General features: G+C 46.0%; 1 protein-coding gene across 15 annotated transcripts in view; it reads right to left on the bottom strand.

The window, feature by feature from the left end:
- LOC138497200 (poly(rC)-binding protein 3-like) overlaps nucleotides 1-21,635 on the bottom strand; it is a 3,473,032-nt gene that overhangs the window by 503,405 nt on the left and 2,947,992 nt on the right. For 11 of the 15 annotated variants that reach the window (XM_069620521.1, XM_069620516.1, XM_069620508.1 and 8 more), the window contains one exon: nucleotides 7,406-7,468. The exons of the other annotated variants lie outside the window; for them this stretch is intronic. The gene's annotated coding sequence lies outside the window, so the exon portion shown is untranslated. The remainder of the gene's footprint in view (nucleotides 1-7,405; nucleotides 7,469-21,635) is intronic. 15 annotated transcript variants of the gene reach the window in all.

The following is a 21,635-nucleotide window of genomic DNA, read 5'->3' on the forward strand; positions in this document are numbered from 1 at the left end:
GGCGGCAAGCATTTAGATTGTCCCTGAGCCTGCAGGCTGAATGTGCACCCACACATTACTGCACATGGTTCTCTCTGCACTCAAAATGGCAGACCAAGGCTTTAAGCCTTTGCTCTTTGTCAGAGAATCCAATGAGTCATTAGTGAGACTAAACAGGAGGAAGAGGAGGAAAAGGGGCACTAAAGCGGGGCCACAAAACAGATAAGAGGGAGTATGAGGAACAGAAAACTGACCAATCCCAAGAGTCGCAGGGGCTGGTAGAAATTGCTCAACCAATCTCAAGCTTTGTTAGGTAATATATGTCATGCACAGCGGTGTTGAAGGGGCAGGAAAGAGCAGGAATGGACGCACTTCAGACGGTGGTCCAATGAGAAGGAGCTGCAAGTGGGGGGACGGACAGAAGGGGACAACACAGCCCTCCCTGTGCAGGATTGTCATTGAGCATGTATCTCCACAGCTGTGAATGTGGGTACACGTGACTCTTCTTGCCAATCTCAAACCATAGGATGTGGGTATAGTGGCATAAGCACACGTCACTACAACAGAAGCATGTGCTTCTTTATGAATTTAGTAAAGTGACGCCTGGACTGCCCCTACCCGCCCCTGAATTCCTTTGATTTAAAGTGACTCCAACATATTAGACCGCTGTAGGCCAAAATGACTGACTCTGACAGCATGATTCAACCAGGTAGACTAGGGTGCAGAACCCGAGCTGTTACCATAATCCCTCGTTTGCTTATTAATTCACAGTCTTCAACCAGCTCCTGGACCAGTCACTCACACATAAACACAATGTTCTGGCATACCGAGACACACACATAAGAAAAACAGAAAATGCATTGCTAGTCATGAATGGCCAGCCATTATTGCATATATTATTTTTTTATTTGTTACACGCCCAGACCCTCAGGTGTCACGGCGTGGTTATAAGACAGCTTAGCAATTAGTAAAATTCAAACATTACATTTGTTCCATTACATGATATAAATTACAGAATATTCACAACATTATACAATAGCCTAAATATTCACAGCAGTATAAGATGGACGGGGTCCTATCTTTGGGTGCTAATATTGGTTGAATAACCAGGTTTTTAACTGTTTCTTAAAGATCGTGAAGGAAGATGCTTTTTTGATGTGGGTGGGTAGGGTGTTCCAATGTTTAGGGGCTAAAGTGGTGAAGCTGCTGCCCCCTGCTCTTGTGTTTTTGAATCGGGGGGGTCCAGGAGGAGTTTGTCATTGGATCTAAGTAGCCTCATGTCAGATTTGGGATGCAGAGTGTTATTGAGGTAGATAGGTCCTTTTTTGGTAAGGCATTTGTGGGGGATGCATAATGTTTTGAAGATAAATCGGGCTTTGATGGGGAGCCAGTGGGCGTTTTTCCTAATCTTGGATATATGGTCTGATTTTTTTATGCCTAGAGCTGCCCTCAGGACTTTATTTTGCAGAAGTTGCATTTTGGCTAGGTTGGTGTTAGAGGTGCCCAGTAGTAAAACATTACAGTAATCCAATTTCGATAGGACCAGTGCTCTGGCTAGGGTGAGGCAATTTGCTGGGGTCAGAAATTGTCGGCTGAGCGCAATTAATTTAGAGGTGTAGGCTGTGGAGGAGGAAAGTACATTGATCTGTTTAGTCATGGTCAGGCTGGCATCGATGTACACGCCAAGTGTTTTTACTTGCTTTGACACTGGAATATTGGTACCGTCGATATTGATGATTGAATATTCTGGCTGAAGGGTTGCTATTTTGGCTGGAGATCCTACGATGAGGACTTCTGTCTTCTCATCGTTAAGACATAGGCTGTTTAATGCCATCCAGTTTTGTATGATGACGTAAATTTTATTGATTGTTAGTGCGTCCTGGTCATAGTTGCCTGTAAGTAGTATAAGGATCTGGGTGTCATCCGCAAAATTTTTGTATATGACACCCATTTCGTCAAGTGCTCAGAACAGGAGCTTGGTATATGCATTGTACAGCGTGGGAGAAAGGCAAGAGCCTTGGGGTACTCCTATGGGGTCTGGGATGGGGTTGGCTGCTTCTATGCCTATGGACACTCTGGAGGTGCGGTCGGTTAAGAAGGATTTCACCCAAGCAGTGGCTGCCCTGGAGAAGTTAAACTCGCGGGCAAGTGAGTTGCAGAGTTTGTCGTGGTCCACCAGGTCGAACGCGGTTGAGAGGTCCAACAGCAGAAGAATGCAAAGTTTCCCTGAATCTCTGATGGCATCCATCTGGATTTTGAGGTCCAAGAGAGCTGTTTCAGTGCTGTGGTTAGGCCTGAAACCTGATTGTCTGGTGCCGAGGAGCTGATTGGATTCTAAATGGGTTTGAATTTGGTTGTAGGCTAGTTTGTCGATGATTTTGAGTAAAAATGGGACCGTGGTTATGGGGCGATAATTAGTTGGAATGGTGGGGTCTAGATTTGTTTTTTTTTAGAAGCGGGGTAACGCAGGCTTCTTTAATGCAGGTCGGAACTGTGTTGGAGTTGAATGAGGCATTGACAAATTTAGTGATGAGGGGGGTCAGGGTGGGTGCACAGGCTTTGACTAATTTGGCCGGGACAGTGTCTCCTTTGCAGTTGGATGCTTTTAGTTTGGAGATTGTGTCGAGTACGAGGTCGTGGGTGACTGGTGTGAATTGAAAGGGGGGGTTGGAGTTGCCACTGGAAAGGGTGCAGGGATTAGGGGAGGGGGAGTTTTTGGTTGCTAGGAGTAGTTTTTTGGAGTTGATTTTATTTTGCAGCAGAGTGATTCTGGAGGCAAGAGTGTCTTGTATGGTGGTACACCATTCTTTACTTGTGTTTGTGGGTGTGTCGGTTGGAAGTGGATTTTCAAGTTCTCTAAGGATAGTGAAGAGCTCTTTGGAGTCTGATGCTGCATTGCTAATGCGAGCATTGTAGGCGTTTGCTTTGTGGGTGATGATAGCTGATTTGTAGAGGGTATTTGCGTCTTTGAATGCTTTGGCTGCGGCCGGGGAGGGATGTTTATTATGGACATGCTCGAGAGAGCATTTTTTCCTTCTAAGGGCGATTAGTTCCTCGTTGAACCAGAAGTTGGATTTTTTATTGAGGCGTCTTAGTTTGGTGGTGACAGGTGCTATGGTGTCAATCGCTGTGGAGAGGCATTTGTGGTAGTACTCAGCGATGGTAGTTGGGTCATTGCTGAGGATTGAGTGGGTATCTAGCAATTTGTTCAAGGTGGGGTCAAAGTTCTCAGCTGTGAGCTTTTTCGGGTTTCTACTTTCAATGGTGTCCATAGTTATGTTCTTGGGTGTGCAAGGGTCGTCACTAGTGATAGTAAATTCTATGCAGTAGTGGTCTGTCCAACTGAGTGGGGTAATCGGGCCTAAAGTGATGTTGGTGTTGAGGGAGAGGATCCAATTAAGGGTTCTGCCCTTGGTATGGGTGGGGACATTGACGTGTTGGCAGAAATTCATGTCATTTAGTGCCAGGAGAAGGGCGGTGGCTTTGGTATCTTGGTTGTCATTAAAACCGAGATTCAGGTCACCAATAATGATACATTTTGTTTTGGGTTTAAGGAAGGGTGCCAGTATTAGTGGGATGTCTGTTTCTGGGTGGCTGTTTGTGCTAGGGGATCTATAGATGACCACTATGTTAATTGTGGTGTTTTCATTCAAGGTGAGTTTGGCGAGCAGTAGTTCGTACCCTGCGATTATTTCAATGGAACTTGATCTAAGTTTGATGGTATTTTTAGTAATGATTGCAACACCGCCTCCTGGAGTGGTGGTTCTATCAGATCTGAGAATGGTGTAATCTGGTGGGATGGCCAGTGCTAACACAGGACCTGAGGCTTGGTGTAGCCAGGTTTCTGTGATTACTAACAGGTTTAGGTCGAGTTCGATGATGAGGTCATGATCCGGGATTCGAACCTCTGTTGCTCTGCGTGGTCTTGCTTCCAAAACCAGGCGTTGCCCCTGTTCTATCCTACGTTTGCACCTCCCCCCCTCTCCTGGCTTCACCCCACCACCCCCAGAGGCTTCTTCATTTGCAAGGACTAGGTAATCCCATTGAACGCGAATCACTGATAGGGCATGGGAATTCGTATCACTGATGGGGCATGGGAATTCGTATCACTGATGGGGCATGGGAATTCTATCACTGATGGGGCATTGGAATTCGTATCACTGATAGGGTATGGGAATTCTATCACTGTTGGGGCATGGGAATTCGTATCACTGATGGGGCATGGGAATTCTATCACTTATGGGGCATGGGAATTCTATCACGGATGGGGCATGGAAATTCGTATCACTGATGGGGCATGGGAATTGTATCACTGATGGGGCATGGGAATTGTATCACTGATGGGGCATGGGAATTCTATCACGGATGGGGCATGGGAATTCGTATCACTGATGGGAAATGGGAATTCCATCACGGATGGGGCATGGGAATTTGTATCACTGATGGGGCATGGGAATTCGTATCACTGATGGGGCATGGGAATTCTATCACTCATGGGGCATGGGAATTCGTATCACTGATGGGGCATGGGAATTCTATCACGGATGGGGCATGGGAATTCGTATCACTGATGGGGCATGGGAATTCGTATCACTGATGGGGCATGGGAATTCGTATCACTGATGGGGCATGGGAATTCTATCACTGATGGGGCATGGGAATTCTATCACGGATGGGGCATGGGAATTCGTATCACTGATGGGGCATGGGAATTCTATCACTGATGGGGCATGGGAATTCGTATCACTGATGGGGCATGGGAATTCTATCACTGATGGGGCATGGGAATTCGTATCACTGATGGGGCATGGGAATTTGTATCACTGATGGGGCATGGGAATTCGTATCACTGATGAGGCATGGGAATTCTATCACTGATGGGGCATGGGAATTCGTATCACTGATGGGCATGGGAATTCGTAAACTCTGTGGATGTTTTTTCATTCTTGACAAAGTAATGATACAATCTGTATTATCACGTACTTGATGAGAACGTGTCATGGAAAAACTGAACAGATCATGTCCGCGGGTCTGCAACCTTTGACTCTCCAGATGCTTTGGACTACAACTCCCATCCTCCCTAGCCAGCATAGTCGATAGCCAGATATCATGGGAATTGTAGTCTGAAACATCTGGAGAGTCAAAGGTTGCAAACCCTTGTGTTAGACTATAGCTCAACTCACTGGCTGCTCTTTCCATTGCAACCGGAGCCAACATGTGCACTAACATAACAGCCTCGCTGTGTTGCACTTGCCAGGTGTACACGTGTAGCCTTTTCTAGAATGAATAGACTTCAGATGTGATGGCATTGCTGCCATCAATCATACATTCAACGTGTAAAACTGAACACAGGAGGGGATCACACCCCTTTATTGTAAAAATCCACACAGCTTTGTCCTGCTCTTGAAAGGAGCGAAATCGTGAAGGCATGGACCCAGTGATCACACTTCCCCGTTTGTGTTTGTGCACATATTCACATATTGTATACGAGCAGCTGGGAATGGAAAAATAACCTAGACGTGTTCTTAAATATTTCACTGTTTCTCGTCCCAAAATGTAAAAATGTTGGCATGTGTGTCTTGTCCCTGCCGCATTAGCAGTAGTGCCAGCTGGGGAAGCCAACCACTTGGTATCAAGTGCGTCAAGAGGGTGTTGGAATTGCAGAGGAGGAACACGCCTGCAGTTCTCTTTAGGCTGCATAGTTTTGGCCCATTGGCGAGCATTGGCGCCACCATCAGCTTTGGCTCCTGGATGCATTTCTTTGGCGTTTAAGAAAACTCTGGAGTAAAGACAACCATGACACTTTTCTTTTAGTTATGCCCGATTCCTTGTCAGTGTGTGATCCCTTGAACCACACGATTCTTTGCAATAGGCTTTCATCGCCGGCCAGGGTATTGGCCTCTACTCTACTAGGGTTGGACTCCTATTGATCTCTGTGCATCTAGCCGCGCCACCCTAGAGACCATAACAACCGGTTTTCTGCGGGGTGCCCCAGGGATCTTCTTCTATGTTAAACCCTTGCATGTTCTGCTAGAATCTAGGCATGGGGGTTCACTGTTATGCCGATGATACACAATTGTACCTAAAACCTTTGCGGAAAACATTGGCAGACAACCAGAGGGTTCCATCAGTCATGGCCTCTAGTGAGACCTGGGTGGGCCATAATTGGTTGAGCTTCAATACATCAAAAGCCCAACTTTTACTTTCAGGAACTTCAAAGAGCACGCAGAAGTGTAATAATGTTTTCCCTAATCTCATTTCAGATAACCATAGGAGTACATTCTGCCCCTGCTATTCATATCAGAGCACAGATTGGTTCCACTCCAAGTTGTTCCACTTATTGAGTTTGGTTATGTAATAAAATGTGATTTTTCTTTTCAGAATTCCACATTGGCAAAATTGCCATTGTTGGGTTCAAACTGGACTCTAGTAATTCCTTTCCATCAGACTGCACCAAAATGCAAGTCTCTCGCCTTCAAATTGTACAAAACCAAGTGTCCTGTATAGTCACAAAGTCTCCTCTCACTACCCATGAAACGCCCACCTCATTTAAAAATTGCTTTGTTGGCTCATAAATGCCTGTTTGGAGTTACACCCAGATTTTTTAGTAACTTAGGCCCTCATTACAAGTTTGGCAGGATTCTGGCGGTAAATCTGCCGGAATACTGCCAAACAGAATTACTGTTACCACCGGATTACAAGTGGTGGTAGGCAGAGTTAGTCAAATTACTAATGGTACCAGGACGAAATTGCTCTGTGCCTGACAGTGAATCACCGGAAATGACCTTAAAAATAGTCTGTGACACTGACATGAAATAGACAAATATACAAATGTATTAAACATACCTTTCAAAACTCAATCTATGTGCGTTACCAAAAACCATTCAAGCGTTTCTTTGAAATATATGTTTTTGATATTTTATGAATCCTTAGACTAATACTTGCTACAAAAGAAGCGGTTATTACTGCCTCATTTGTATTGAACAGTAACGTTTTTCTCCATTTTGTAGTTCTGAGGTCTTCCATCCTTTGTCATTATTTGCATGCATGATTCACACATATGCAGCTACTCGGTAAGAGCAACAGCTGTGCAAGCTCCTTACAGCACTTTACCAAGATACCAGGAAACCTCTATCTCGGTGGACAGTTGTAGACAGGAAAATGAACCGCAAATGTTTCTTAAAAGGTTTCTGCCCGATATGAGGTGACCTCTAAAAATATGGGAGAAAGCAACTAACTATGATAGTGTGACCGTGCGGCTAACCAATGGTTAGTTGGATGATAGTGGCCTTGTCTCACTTCTAATCTGGGCCGGACCACATTGAGAGGCCTAGATAACAATAGCTCTCTTGTAGTCTGCCCACCCTGTTGGAGTGGGCGGTTCTGGTCTCTTGATCAGGATAATAGCAATTTTTTTTTACTTTACCTTTTCACTGAAGTCAGGACCTCCAGGGCCTTGGGTTGATTGTCTCAGAGGTCTCCCGGAGATCTGTAAAGCAGAGAAAAATAGTGTTTACAGGTCACTCTGTGATGAGTCTTGTAGACAGATATAGCCCTTTACAAAACGCCAAATAAATGCATATCTGGTTATAAAAGGTAAGGAAGAGTGAGTGTAGATGTATAATTAAGGATCCCCCCTAAGTCTCACCTGAACTGGGGTCATTCACTGTCCAGTTAATTTCTTTATCCTATTTCGTACCTATTTTGCACAGATATTACAATCTTTGAAACTAAGTAGGGATTACTTTTTTGTGGGAAATGAAAAGCTGGGTCAAGCTGGGTCTATGTCATTTCACAATTTTGCAGGTCAAATTCCAGTAGCTAATTCCATGGATGCTGGAACCGGGTGCAACGGCGAAAGCCGGGTCAGCTTTTGTGTTCTAGATGGATTGTGGTAGATAAGGTGGTGAGCCCCTAAACCAAGTGATTTTTGTGTGGCAAGGATGTGGGAAATGGAATTTCTGCTTGATAATCCATGTTGCAGTTGATGTGGGTTTAGACTTCTCAACTCATGCTTCAATACTATTATATTTATAATATAGGACGGTGATATTTTGTTTTTTTGGGTGACAGTTCTGTATATGTAGGTTTATATTTGTGCAGGAACTGTGTGTAGGCCGTATTCTCCTGCTTATAGGCCCACAAATACAGCTGCTAAGCAGAACCAGGCAAAAGGAACCTTTTGGCAAATCTTTTCAGTCATTCACTTTTACGGAACGTTTTCAGTGAAGAATTGTCACCGATCTATACAGCTCGGCGAATGAGTCGCAAAATAGAAGAATATATTGAAAGAGTGGAATTGGCATATCTGGCTGATACGACAATGCAGAATGTCAAATATTAATTAGAAATGACACAGAAGCAAATCACTGAATTTATCAAAACCACGACTAACACAAAGATGGAAAACCCCCAAAAAGATGTGCCAATTTCAATAAAGAGGCAATATACCATTATTTAGAAATCAGTGATTTTTCTGACACGCCTTCTGGTTCGGAACAAGAAGGGCAGGCCCCAATAAGGGTTCCTTTAGACATAATCGAAAGGCTTTCTTCGGTAGAAGTCGCTCCAGACGAAAACCAATGGGTGAATTTCCACCTTCCGTTCAATCAATTCAGCAACCAGAACCACAGCCACCTTTGGTACATGTTTTCTTCGAAACACGCAGGAGAGCTTACAGGAGATGGCGGACTCGTCCGCCATCTTCAATATTTCTTCCCAAGTATTGTCCAAAGAGGACGTGTGTCATGATCTCTGCTTCCAAAAGGCCAGGACTTACCCAACTCCCTTGGAAGCAGACTCATAACCCAGGTTCCGAGTGCCAGCCAGTCCCAATTGGGACCTTTTGGACCCTGTCGTGGCGCCAGTGGCGCCAGGCTCATAAATATGCCCAGTCCCAGCGCTGCAAGCGCCGGGCTCATAATGCTTGGGTGGACTTACCTGCAGCAGACCATGCTGCTTACTTACCTGCCAGTTGAACCCCTGATCCTCTTCTGTTTGGGACTACTTTTCCTGTTGGGTGGGGCAGGAGCCACTCCCTAGGTTCAGAACACTGGAACTCTTCTGGAAAGCAGGAACTCTTTTCTTACCTAGGCGTGGCTGTGGAAGGAGACACCTAAGCACTACAGAAGGCTATTTAAACCACACCCGATGGATGAATCTTGCTTTGCGTTATTCTGCATCCTCTGCAGCAGAACACTCATCGTGTCTTCTGCATCTGATCCTGGGCCTAAAGGAAAAAGGCTTACCATCCTGAATCCAGTCTTCAGCAACATCTATAAAGACAAGAAAGAACAGGTTAGCACTACGGTCTTCAGTGACAGCGCATCTCTTACCTGGTCCATCGGCTGTCATCAACGCCTCGCGCAGCATTCCTGCATCTGAAAGACAAAGGCTTACCTACTCTTCACGCGCTCCGGAGGTCATCGCACTGCATTCCGGCATCTGAAAGACAAAAGCTTACCAACTCTTCGCACGCTCCGGAGGCCTTCGGCGCTGCATCCCGCATCTGTAAGACAAAAGAAGGTGCGTTTGAAGACATTGGGTAACGTTAAATACTCACGTGCCATTACTCCATCCACGCCGAACTCAGTGGGCATTCCGGCATCCTTCAGCAGCTCCGAACTGGTACCTGCAAAATAAAAGGACAGTTAGTGTGCATCGTGAAGCAAGCAACAAGCGCTTACTTACGCGCTTCCAGGCGCTTCTATTCCGCATACGGGTCCATCCTCAACTCACTTCAGCCAGTCAACCGCCATCGCTGGAACCCTGCAAAATAAGAGACAGCATTACAAAAGACTTTTAAAGACATTTGAAATATTCGGAACTCACCGTTCGTGAAGTAAACGACGGACAGCAGTCCTCTGAAGTCAAGAGGCCTGCGCTACCTATCCAGTGAAGAAACTGGTTACAGCACCCTGCCCCGAGGCAGATGGAGAGCTCGGCGTTCACTTACCTAAGGTGAGAGCGTTAACCTTTGGGGTTCTACAGGAGAGGAGAAAAGGAAAGAGATAGGGACACCCCAATAACCCCAGTTCATTAATCCCATATTTTCTATCTGCAGACATCTTACTCTTCGAGTCAGGCATACAGTGCACAGAGGTCCAGCCCAAAGAGCTAACCGGGTGCTACACATCACTTTTGAAGATACGGTAGTCGCCCAGTCAAGACCGGCATCAGGTGAGCGTTACAGAACGCAAAGCCTACCGCAAAACTCTCGCCCAGGCGCTATGGAAACCTCGGATACCGACCACCTAGCCCGGTTACTTGGGGAACTAAGGGCAGAAGTGCATGCAGCTCGTCAGGAAACGAATGCTCTAAGAAGGGAACTAATTATTTCCAAGGAGCGAACAGACGATCTTGCTAGACAATTGCTACAGTCACAAGCCGGACAGACCCCGTTACCCGCATCAGGGGAAAATCTTCCTTCAACATCCCCTATGAATCCAGTGCAGATCAACCTACCTGGGAATGTACCTCTGGCTCCGCCCGAACGATTTTCTGGTGACCCAAAGAGGTTTGCAGTATTTATCAATCAGTGCCGGTTGCATTTTTTTATGCCGGCCAGCAGCCTTTCCAACTGATCAAGCTAAAGTAGCTTTTGTGCTTTCGTACCTTAGTGGCAATGCGGCAGACTGGTCGATCCCTCTAGTTAATCAAGATGATCCGGTTCTCCATGATTTTCAAGCCTTTCAGCTTAGTATGGAAAAACTGTTCGCAAGACATTCACAGGGGCAGGCCTTGGACAATGAGCTTCTTTCGTTGCGACAGGGTAATCAAGACCTTTTGGCTTATATTGCATCTTTCAACAGACTAATAGTGGAAACTCAATGGCCTGAGGACAAAAGGATTACGCTGTTTTATAGAGGTCTACGTGGAGAGCTCAAAGACGTTTTAGCCCAAGTAGTGAATCCCCCACAAGACTGTTCGGATTATATAGACTTAGTCGTTCAAATAGATCACAGACTGCAGAACAGGAAGGCCGATCGTTCCAAGTTTGATGCTCGAGTATTTTCCAAACCACCAACTCCTTCCAAAGGAGTAGACTCCGGGGAACCCATGCACATAGGGGGCCTGAAAGGACCACTAACACAAAAGGAGCGGGAAAGGAGAAAACAGTTGCAATTATGCCTCTATTGCGGAAACTCAGGGCACTTTCTTCGAGACTGTCCGGTGAAACCAGCCAAGAAGGCGGTAGGAGCTGCAGTTACCAAGGTCACAAACTCTGAGCAGGGAAACGACCTCGCCCGACAAGAATAGAGGTCCTCTTGCCGAGCGTTAAAACCAGTTCCGTGACCTTGCATTTCGTGATACCTATGGTCCTCATTAGCCCTGATCATCCGGATCGATTACATGCGATTGAAGCTTACGTCGACAGCGGTGCCATCGCCAATTATGTGGATCAGGAAATGGTTTTGAGGATGAATCTAACTCTTTGTCCCAAGGCTGTAAAGGACGTCATTACTACGGTGGATGGTACGGAGATAGCCTCCGGACCAGTAACGCATACCACTCAAGAAGTGACGCTAGTAAGTCAAGATGGACACCATGAGAAGATCGTGTTCGATGTGATCAAGGCCCCTCAGTTCCAGAATATTCTAGGGATACCTTGGTTAGAGAAACACAATCCTCGGATCGATTGGCGAGCAAGAACGGTTCAGTTCCCAGAATGTGTCTCTACTTGTCACCCTCCACCTGGTGTTGCTCTAGCAGCAATTTCTTCGGAGACTCCCCAGTTACCTCCCGAATACCTAGAATTCCAAGATGTTTTCCGGAAGGATCAGGCTAACTCTCTACCTCCTCATAGGTCCTATGACTGCCAGATAGACCTGATACCTGGATCTACTCCTCCGTGTAGCAGAAATTATGCCCTCACCGAGCCTGAGAACCTTCACCTCCGACAATACCTGGATCAATACCTAGCGAATGGGTTTATTCGTCCTTCTAAGTCCCCTGCTTCTTCAGCTTTGTTCTTCGTTCCAAAGAAAGAAGGGGACCTTAGAACTTGTATAGATTACCGCGCCCTGAACCAGATCACCGTTAAGAATAGATATCCGTTACCTTTAATCCCTGAACTCCTGGACCAAGTCAGAAGAGAATGCATATATACAAAGCTGGATCTTAGAGGAGCCTACCACTTGGTACGAGTAAAAGAGGGCGATGAATGGAAGACGGCCTTCCGCACCAAGTATGGGCTATTTGAATATCAGGTCATGCCCTTCGGACTTTGCAATGCCCCGGCCGCCTTTCAATATTTTATGAACGATGTCCTCAGAGAACTCATAGATGTATGTGTTGTCGTTTACATTGACGACATCCTCGTTTATTCTTCATCGGAATCTGAACATCGGAAACACGTGAAAATGGTCCTTGAGAGGTTGCGTCAACACAGACTTTTCGCTAAGTTGGAAAAATGTGTTTTCAACGTGACTGAAGTTGAATTCTTGGGATTCATATTATCACCTAGCGGAGTGCGTATGGATTCAAGGAAGGTCGATGCAATTCTCAAATGGCCATCACCATCCTCCGTAAAAGGGGTTCAAAGCATGTTAGGCTTCGCCAACTTTTACCGCAGGTTTATCCCCGAATTCTCTCGAATAGTCCAGCCCATCACCGCCTTGTTAAAGAAAAACAAACGTTCTGAATGGTCTACTGAGGCGGAACAAGCTTTCCAGAATTTGAAGACAAAATTTATCTCTGCACCAATTCTAAAACATCCTCGCCCCGAACTCCCCTACATCGTTGAAACTGATGCTTCGAGCCTTGCCATGGGGGCAGTTCTATCACAGAAGGACCCAGTAACCAATCAGTTACATCCCGTGGCATTCTGGTCTCGCAAATTCTCGCCTCCTGAGATCAATTACACTATTACTGATAAGGAACTTCTGGCTATCAAGTCTGCCTTTAAGGCTTGGCGGCATTATCTTCTGGGGGCCCGACACACCGTTACTGTGATTACGGATCACCGAAACCTGCAATATTTGAAAACCGCAAAAGCCCAATCCTCTAGACAACTCCGTTGGGCACTATTCTTTGCCGAGTTTGACTTCATAATTACCTATCGACCTGGTACAAAAAACGGTAAAGCTGATGCCCTTTCTCGGATGGGAGTGGAGGAACACTTGACCAACCCTAAACCTGTACCTATCATTCCCGAACAAAGAATTCTGGGTGTAATAACCACACAATCCATAGAGGAAATTAAGGATAAAACCAGGCAACTTATAACTCCAGCAGAAATACAGAATTGGCATCTGCAGGGAAAGGACTTTGCAGTAAAGGACAACTTATTGTATTTCCAAGAACGATTATACCTGCCCAGCACAGATTTACAGAAAAAGGTGATCTCTTGTTATCACGAGTCTCTAATGGAAGGACATCCCGGTATGGCCAAAACCTCAGAAAAGATCAAGCGCTACTTCTGGTGGCCGTCTTGGAAAAAAGATATCAGAGACTTTATAATGTCCTGTGGAGTATGCGCCCAAAACAAGTGTCAAAAGGAAAGACCAGCCAGCCTCTTACGCCCTATTGACATCCCACCTCGCCCTTGGCATACGCTTTCTATGGACTTCATCACCGACCTACCTCCATGCTCCGGATACAATACGATCCTGGTAATCGTGGACTTATTCTCCAAGATGGCGCATTTCATTCCACTCAAAGGCTTGCCAACAGCAACAACTCTGGCCCGAGAATTTCTCGAAAACATCGTCCGACTGCACGGTTTTCCTTCAGTGCTAATTTCGGATCGAGGTAGTCAATTTATTTCTCATTTTTGGCGAAGTTGTTGTCGGTCGGCTCAAATTGATGTGAGATTATCGACCAGTCACCACCCTCAAACCGACGGACAAACCGAGAGGACCAATCAAACTCTGGAACAGTATTTACGCTGCATGCTGCAACAAACTGAAAAAACTTGGAAAGATATCCTTTGGATAGCCGAATATGCCTACAACAACTCTGTCCACTCAGGAACTGGGAAAACCCCGTTTTTTCTTTTATACGGCTGTCACCCTCGAACCTCAGAGTTGGATCCACCCCAAGATCTTGGAACACCAGCAGTAGACTACCTGCACTCTACTATCACCCAAGCTTTTAAGGAAGCCGTTTCTCACCTTCAAAGGGCTAAAGAACAATACAAGAAAGGAGCAGATCAACATCGGAAGGAAGCACCCCAATATCAAGTAGGAGATCAAGTCTGGTTATCCACCAAATATCTACCTCTAAAAGGACCACACACATTCAACCCAAGATACCTTGGTCCCTATTCCATCACTACCATAATAAACCCAGTAGCGGTCAAGTTGGACTTGCCCCCTCACATGAAGATACATCCGGTCTTCCACGTCTCTCTTTTAAAACCCGTGCAACCTCAAACCCGACTAACTAAATCCCCAAAACCTATTCTAGTTGATGGAGAACTCGAGTTTGAAGTCAAAAGCATCCTGGACTCCAAGATCTCCAAATCTAAGCTATTTTACCTAATTGACTGGAAAGGCTACGGCCCTCAAGAAAGATCCTGGGAACCTGCAGAATATGTCCACGCTCCTCGTCTAATCAAAAGATTTCATCAAACATTTCCTGACAAGCCAAAACCCCCGGGGAAGCCCGGTTTGGGAGGGGCCTTGAGGGGGGGTACTGTCATGATCTCTGCTTCCAAAAGGCCAGGACTTACCCAACTCCCTTGGAAGCAGACTCATAACCCAGGTTCCGAGTGCCAGCCAGTCCCAATTGGGACCTTTTGGACCCTGTCGTGGCGCCAGTGGCGCCAGGCTCATAAATATGCCCAGTCCCAGCGCTGCAAGCGCCGGGCTCATAATGCTTGGGTGGACTTACCTGCAGCAGACCATGCTGCTTACTTACCTGCCAGTTGAACCCCTGATCCTCTTCTGTTTGGGACTACTTTTCCTGTTGGGTGGGGCAGGAGCCACTCCCTAGGTTCAGAACACTGGAACTCTTCTGGAAAGCAGGAACTCTTTTCTTACCTAGGCGTGGCTGTGGAAGGAGACACCTAAGCACTACAGGAGGCTATTTAAACCACACCCGATGGATGAATCTTGCTTTGTGTTATTCTGCATCCTCTGCAGCAGAACGCTCATCGTGTCTTCTGCATCTGATCCTGGGCCTAAAGGAAAAAGGCTTACCATCCTGAATCCAGTCTTCAGCAACATCTATAAAGACAAGAAAGAACAGTTTAGCACTACGGTCTTCAGTGACAGCGCATCTCTTACCTGGTCCATCGGCTGTCATCAACGCCTCGCGCAGCATTCCTGCATCTGAAAGACAAAGGCTTACCTACTCTTCACGCGCTCCGGAGGTCATCGCACTGCATTCCGGCATCTGAAAGACAAAAGCTTACCAACTCTTCGCACGCTCCGGAGGCCTTCGGCGCTGCATCCCGCATCTGTAAGACAAAAGAAGGTGCGTTTGAAGACATTGGGTAACGTTAAATACTCACGTGCCATTACTCCATCCACGCCGAACTCAGTGGGCATTCCGGCATCCTTCAGCAGCTCCGAACTGGTACCTGCAAAATAAAAGGACAGTTAGTGTGCATCGTGAAGCAAGCAACAAGCGCTTACTTACGCGCTTCCAGGCGCTTCTATTCCGCATACGGGTCCATCCTCAACTCACTTCAGCCAGTCAACCGCCATCGCTGGAACCCTGCAAAATAAGAGACAGCATTACAAAAGACTTTTAAAGACATTTGAAATATTCGGAACTCACCGTTCGTGAAGTAAACGACGGACAGCAGTCCTCTGAAGTCAAGAGGCCTGCGCTACCTATCCAGTGAAGAAACTGGTTACAGCACCCTGCCCCGAGGCAGATGGAGAGCTCGGCGTTCACTTACCTAAGGTGAGAGCGTTAACCTTTGGGGTTCTACAGGAGAGGAGAAAAGGAAAGAGATAGGGACACCCCAATAACCCCAGTTCATTAATCCCATATTTTCTATCTGCAGAAATCTTACTCTTCGAGTCAGGCATACAGTGCACAGAGGTCCAGCCCAAAGAGCCAACCGGGTGCTACACATCACTTTTGAAGATACGGTAGTCGCCCAGTCAAGACCGGCGCCTCTGCGAGAATCAGGTGAGCGTTACAACGTGAGCATTTTAGAGTAAATGATTGTCCTTTGTTCCTATGATAGATCCTTCAATAATGCAAGCTGAGTTTGAATTGCATAAATTCTTATGGAAAATGAGATTGCTGGACTTTTTTGGAACTGATGAAGGCCCTACCATAACCGACGTAGTCATTACTAGACCAACATCAAATGTGTGCCAACCAACAGCATGGTTACCGAGGAAACCTTAACCTTTGAAAGAGTGGTTCTAAAAGGGTTTCACAAATTATAATACTCTTTGGAAAGTGGACATGCCGAACAGTTTCAATTTAAACAGGTCTGAATGGGACAGAATTCACAGATTTCACAATGATGACTCCCTTGTCATTAAGAATGCCGATAAAGGTGGCCACATTGTCCTTTGGGATGCGGATAAATATGGTGTGGAAATGACGCGACTGTTGAATAATACTGATCATTCTCATAGTCTCAATGGAGATCCTACTAAAAACATTTAACTAGAGATTACGCAAATTACTCCGGCAGGCTTAGATATCGGGAGGATATGTAGAACAATTTTGGAAGAAGACCTGTTTGTGGTTTTTCTACCACCACAGGTGCAAGTACAGAACAAAGATACAGAAAGGAGCAAAGCCGATGCCGACATCAGTGGCACTTTATCTTCCCGAATACAATTAGGGTGCGCGCTGGGTGGTGTTTCCCATGACAACTCCTGTACCAATCAAATACGGTAAGCGCATCAACAGGGCTGTATCAGTATTTATTTTATTAACAGTATCCAATTTGAGTAATGCTGAGGTACACGACCTGTTTATGGCTCTTCTACACCTACAGGATTGCACAGAAGAAAAGATCCAGAAGGACTTTACTATTCAGAATACAATTAGGGTGCCTTGTCAGACGTCCACGCATGCAGGTCATTTAATGGGTTGTCTGTTTTGAATGCTAGACAATGTAACAGTAAGGATATCCCTTATAGATTACTTTGTCATGTTTTGCAGGCGACAATGATACTGTGCAATTGAAAAGATTGCTTAGCAAAATCAGTTTGCCACATGGCATAACAGAGGTCCATCGTTTTCTTTCCAATACATAGAACAGTTCTGTACAGCATGATTATTTGATGTGTGTACACACATATTCGCCAGTATGGTAGTCTTTTGTCTTTATGACATTCTCAATGTCACAGGGCCTAGTCAGATCTTTGTTTTTGTTCTCCCCTTTTTCCCCTTCCTTTGCCTTGTCGCGCTCTGAAACACATGTGTACGAGCGTGATATAAATAAATGATCATCTCATATCATATGTGGGAGTGTCTTGTTGAACTGGGCCTGAGGAAGACAGATCATTTAGTAAATACACTGACATCATGTCGAATCTAGCCTAATGGAAGGTCTTTGGAATTAAATAGTTTGTTGTCTGGTCTTTTGGTGAATTGTGACCTCAGCTAGGTTAACAGAAGGTTTGGACTGCATCAAGCCTTGAATGGTTTAATTTCAGTTTTTATTTTATTTAATTACGTTCTGTAATCTGTCCAATTTTTGTTGTTGTTGTTGTAATGTTGTCTGTTATTTCACATTGTGATATGTTCTAAACAATATTAACTGTTGACAAATGCAGAATGTTAAATTCATGGCCATATAGAATTGCTTTGCACGATGTAACTATTTGTTCAGCATTGTTAACCTTTCTAATATATGATGTATTGAAATGTTATATACATTGTTTTTTTGCCTAGTTAAAGCAAATATGTATTTTACTACGCATTAAGTGTGTTAGATGTCAATTTCAGTAGACTTGGGGAATTATATTCTATATGGGCTTACAGACGTGTGGCGAGTGAGGAATTTCCAATAAATAAATATATGATCAATTCCTAATCATTGTTTTAGGCATCTCGGATGACACCGTCAGGTTGTTTTTCTTGTCATGTCCCTTCAGTTCATGAAAGAAAGTAAAGAAATACTGCTATGATTTTTCAGCAGATAGCGGCAATATCCGCAACTTTTTTTGGGCATACACGGCAGCTGGCACCGCGATGTGAAGATTGTAGGGTACTGAATGTACAGTAGCCGCTGGCCACAATATTGCGGTAAATAGTTCAATGGCTCTGAAGGGTGGAGGTAATAATGCGCAGGAGGGACTAAAGGCACTGCCACAGTACTTGTTTATCCTGCGCCTGGGAATCAATAGTGCCATGGCTGTGACTTCCCTTGTGAAGCAGGTTTGACTTCTCATTCTCAGACCTCTGTGGCTTTGATGAAGGAGCCAGCCTTAGCCAAACATCCCCTACATTGTTTTGATCAGAGAGCCCAATGCTTGATGGGCTAGACAACAATAGTGTTTGGCAGGCCTTCCCACTGGAGCAAAGCAAAGACAATCAAAGACCTCGAGTGTTAGTTTTGGCTCATCGAGGTGGTGCCTGCTACCTGCATGAGAACAAAGATGATTAGTATACAAAGTATGCATCAGGTTGCTACTTTTTTTCTGCCATTTTTGAAGGGATACATAAAGGCCAGTGGACTGGCTAGTGGCTAATTCTGTTTGTTAACAAACCACTTATAGCATTAAGGAGAATTAATCCCATTCCTACGCACAAAAGCATGTGACAGATTGATAACGAGTTAAGTTTAGCTATCAACCAAATCCTGGTGTAATAAACATTCCAAATGTTTGCGTTCATCTACTTGAATTCTAATCAATGCAGCATTCCCGCGTGTAGCCCTGAATAAAATCAATTAGCTTGCCCCTTGTTTTTTTATAGAAAAGGTAAATGCTAGCAGTAAAATGTTACTATATTCACTGATCAGATTTGTGGAAAACGGTAATATATATAAAAGTAGTGATGTTATGAACCAAAGGAATAGGGAAACATGTCTTCCTGCATGGAAGCCAAACATGTAGGCTCTGCCAATGCTTGTTGTTGTGCTTTGTCCAGACATTATCACCAGGTCTACATAGTGATACAGTAGCTCGCCACCCAATGGCGCCAAAGGTGCCACTTGAAGCCAAACCTAAGTACATTATCCTATTGAAGGTGCAAGTGTGTGCATCAGGTCTGTCTGGAGAGCAGATCAAAGGGATGGTTGAAGCTCTTGCTCCGTTCAGATAATAACGTCCATGATGGATACATTAAGCAGATACATAAATACACAGAGAAGCAGGCAGGTTCAGACTGGCCTAGAGGGCAATAGGCCCATGGCCGAACCAAAAATGCAAAATGCTGGTGTTGGACCGTTCCTTTGGTCAAAGTGGGCCACTTTTTTGGCCAATGTGGACCAGTTTGATGAGTTATTTCACCATGAGGCTAATAGTTTTCGCCAATGTTGCTGATTAAATATTCTTTAAAATGCATAATTTTCATTACAATACTCCCCTTTGGGTACTATTCAAACAGTGTCACAAAAGAGATGAATAGTCATTTGCACCTAGGGCCCACTTTTTTATTGGTGCCCGAGACAATTTTATGCCCAGTCCGACCCTGGAAGAAGGTTATTTTAGTCCTAATTCTATATTGCACACATTGCATTTGTATGGCATTATGTAATGTAGTGAAATGTAATGTAAAGTGGTCACCTATAGTGCCTCTTTTGCCATTTTGGCAGCTTCTCTGCGCTATTGCATTCCATTCTGTATTTGTAGATTGCAAACCACCTTACAGTATCGCCAGCATAAAGGAAACCTAAAACAGGAGAAAATGCATGGGTATCCTGCCAAATGGACAGTTCTATAGTCAGGGGTGGACTGGCCTGCAGGGAACCCTGGAGATTTCCTGGTGGGCCTCTGTACCACAGGCATCTTTTTTGCTGGTTATTGATTCTTTCTAAATATTCTTTTGGGAGACCCCCTAAACCCACGTCCTTCTTAAAGGGGCTGAGCTTGCTCACAGGGTGTAGTATGGGCCCCCTTTGAAAACATGTCCATTGCCACTTTTGGTTGCCAGCCCACCCTCTGCCATAGTCCACAGCAAACGTGTCAGAAGAGGACAGTTGTAATCCACCCCGAGAACGAGAGACCTGCTGTCATGTGTCCAGTGGCCTAACACGACATTTGGGGGTACCCTGCCAGCCATACTGAGGGCCCCCCCATCTCGGAAACAAATCACGGGTCGCGCGGCGCACCTCTCTTTGGGCCAGCTTAGATGACCACGCTTGCGCAATATGCACGAACGTGCTGCTCCAGGGGTACGCTGCACACGTTACTAGGAGAAGCATATATCTGTGTGTTTTAATACACTATGCAGCACACTGTCTGAGGACACTTGCCTAAAAAGCCAGAGCGTGATGTGTCTCCGCTCCTGCAGGAGGGCACCCCTCTACAAAGCAGCCAGAATAGCAAAGGGTTTACCCATCTCTTAGAACAGGAGTGGCGCGTGCATATGCCGCCGTGCACTCTCTCACAAAACACTGAGGAAATACAAGCACAGACTACCTGTGGGCTCTTCCGAGCGCACAGCCCAGTTCACAGTTTTGTGCAGAAGCAGAGCTATATTTTTTGGAGACCCGGAGAAGAGGCATATGGAGAGAAACACGAGTCAATAAATAATGACATTCACCGGATGTTTGTTTCACGTTGATGTCTCCGTAGTTGGGGGGCGGGGCCAAGGGAGGGGAAGTGACGTTGGGTATGGGAAGTGACGGGTGGTGGGAGGAGGGTCGGGGCAGTCCTAGTGGAAGTTGAATAAAGAAAGACGTGTGAGCAAGCTCTCCGTGTCCAAGCCTCATTGCACATGTGCCGGGTGCAGCGAGTGAGGCAGGCCCCCGCGCCAACACTGGCGCCGAGGCGGGTGGCCCCCCTGCGAGGCACACGTGCGATGGATCTCAAGCGAGGTGACATCACGGCCCGTCGCCCTCGCAGTCAGACACTCCAGCTCTGTAGGCGCCGGAGCGCACAGAACGCTGGAGGCACGCAGGAGGGCGGCCGCTCCCAATGGCCTGCTAATCCTGCTAATTAAGGGAAAATTAGCATATCCTGGACCGCGGCAGAGATATTCGAGGCCGTGGAGACTCGGGCCAGATGACAGAGGAAGAAGGAGGAAGCCTGCCAAGGTAGGCCAAAACGCAAGGCGACACAAACCCCTTGAACAGCCACTTGACGGTGCTCGTGCCCGTGGGGCGGCCATCTACAGGAGGAGGGCAGGGAGACATATCCCTTAAGCAGAGTGACACGTGGGGGAGCCAACAGCCCAGAAGGGAGTGGTGCTCATGCCGCAGTGGCGGCCACACCCTGTAATACAAGGACTTGAGGAGTAAATAAGCAGGGGGTCAGGATGTCCGGTCAGGACAACGATCGAGGGGCACAGGCTCAGGGACAAGGCCCCCAGGTGCCAGTCCAAGTCCCCTACAGGCTGCCCGATACGCTGGCAGCCCAGATGCCAGGGGCATTTGACGTCACCGACACCAGCAACATGGGCCCCAGATGGGGTAAGTGGATCAGAGATTTTGAACTATACATGGGAGCCACAGGGCCCATAGAAGAGGATCGTCAAAAGTACCTATTGAAACTAGCCATGGGATCGGCAACCAGGGACATAATTGACGGAATTCCACCTGACTCCGTTGGATCTCTTCAAGAACT

This window comes from Ambystoma mexicanum, chromosome 5q, assembly GCF_040938575.1.
Source record: "Ambystoma mexicanum isolate Mex_15411 chromosome 5q, UKY_AmexF1_1, whole genome shotgun sequence".
In the NCBI taxonomy this organism is placed as follows: Eukaryota; Metazoa; Chordata; class Amphibia; order Caudata; family Ambystomatidae; genus Ambystoma; species Ambystoma mexicanum.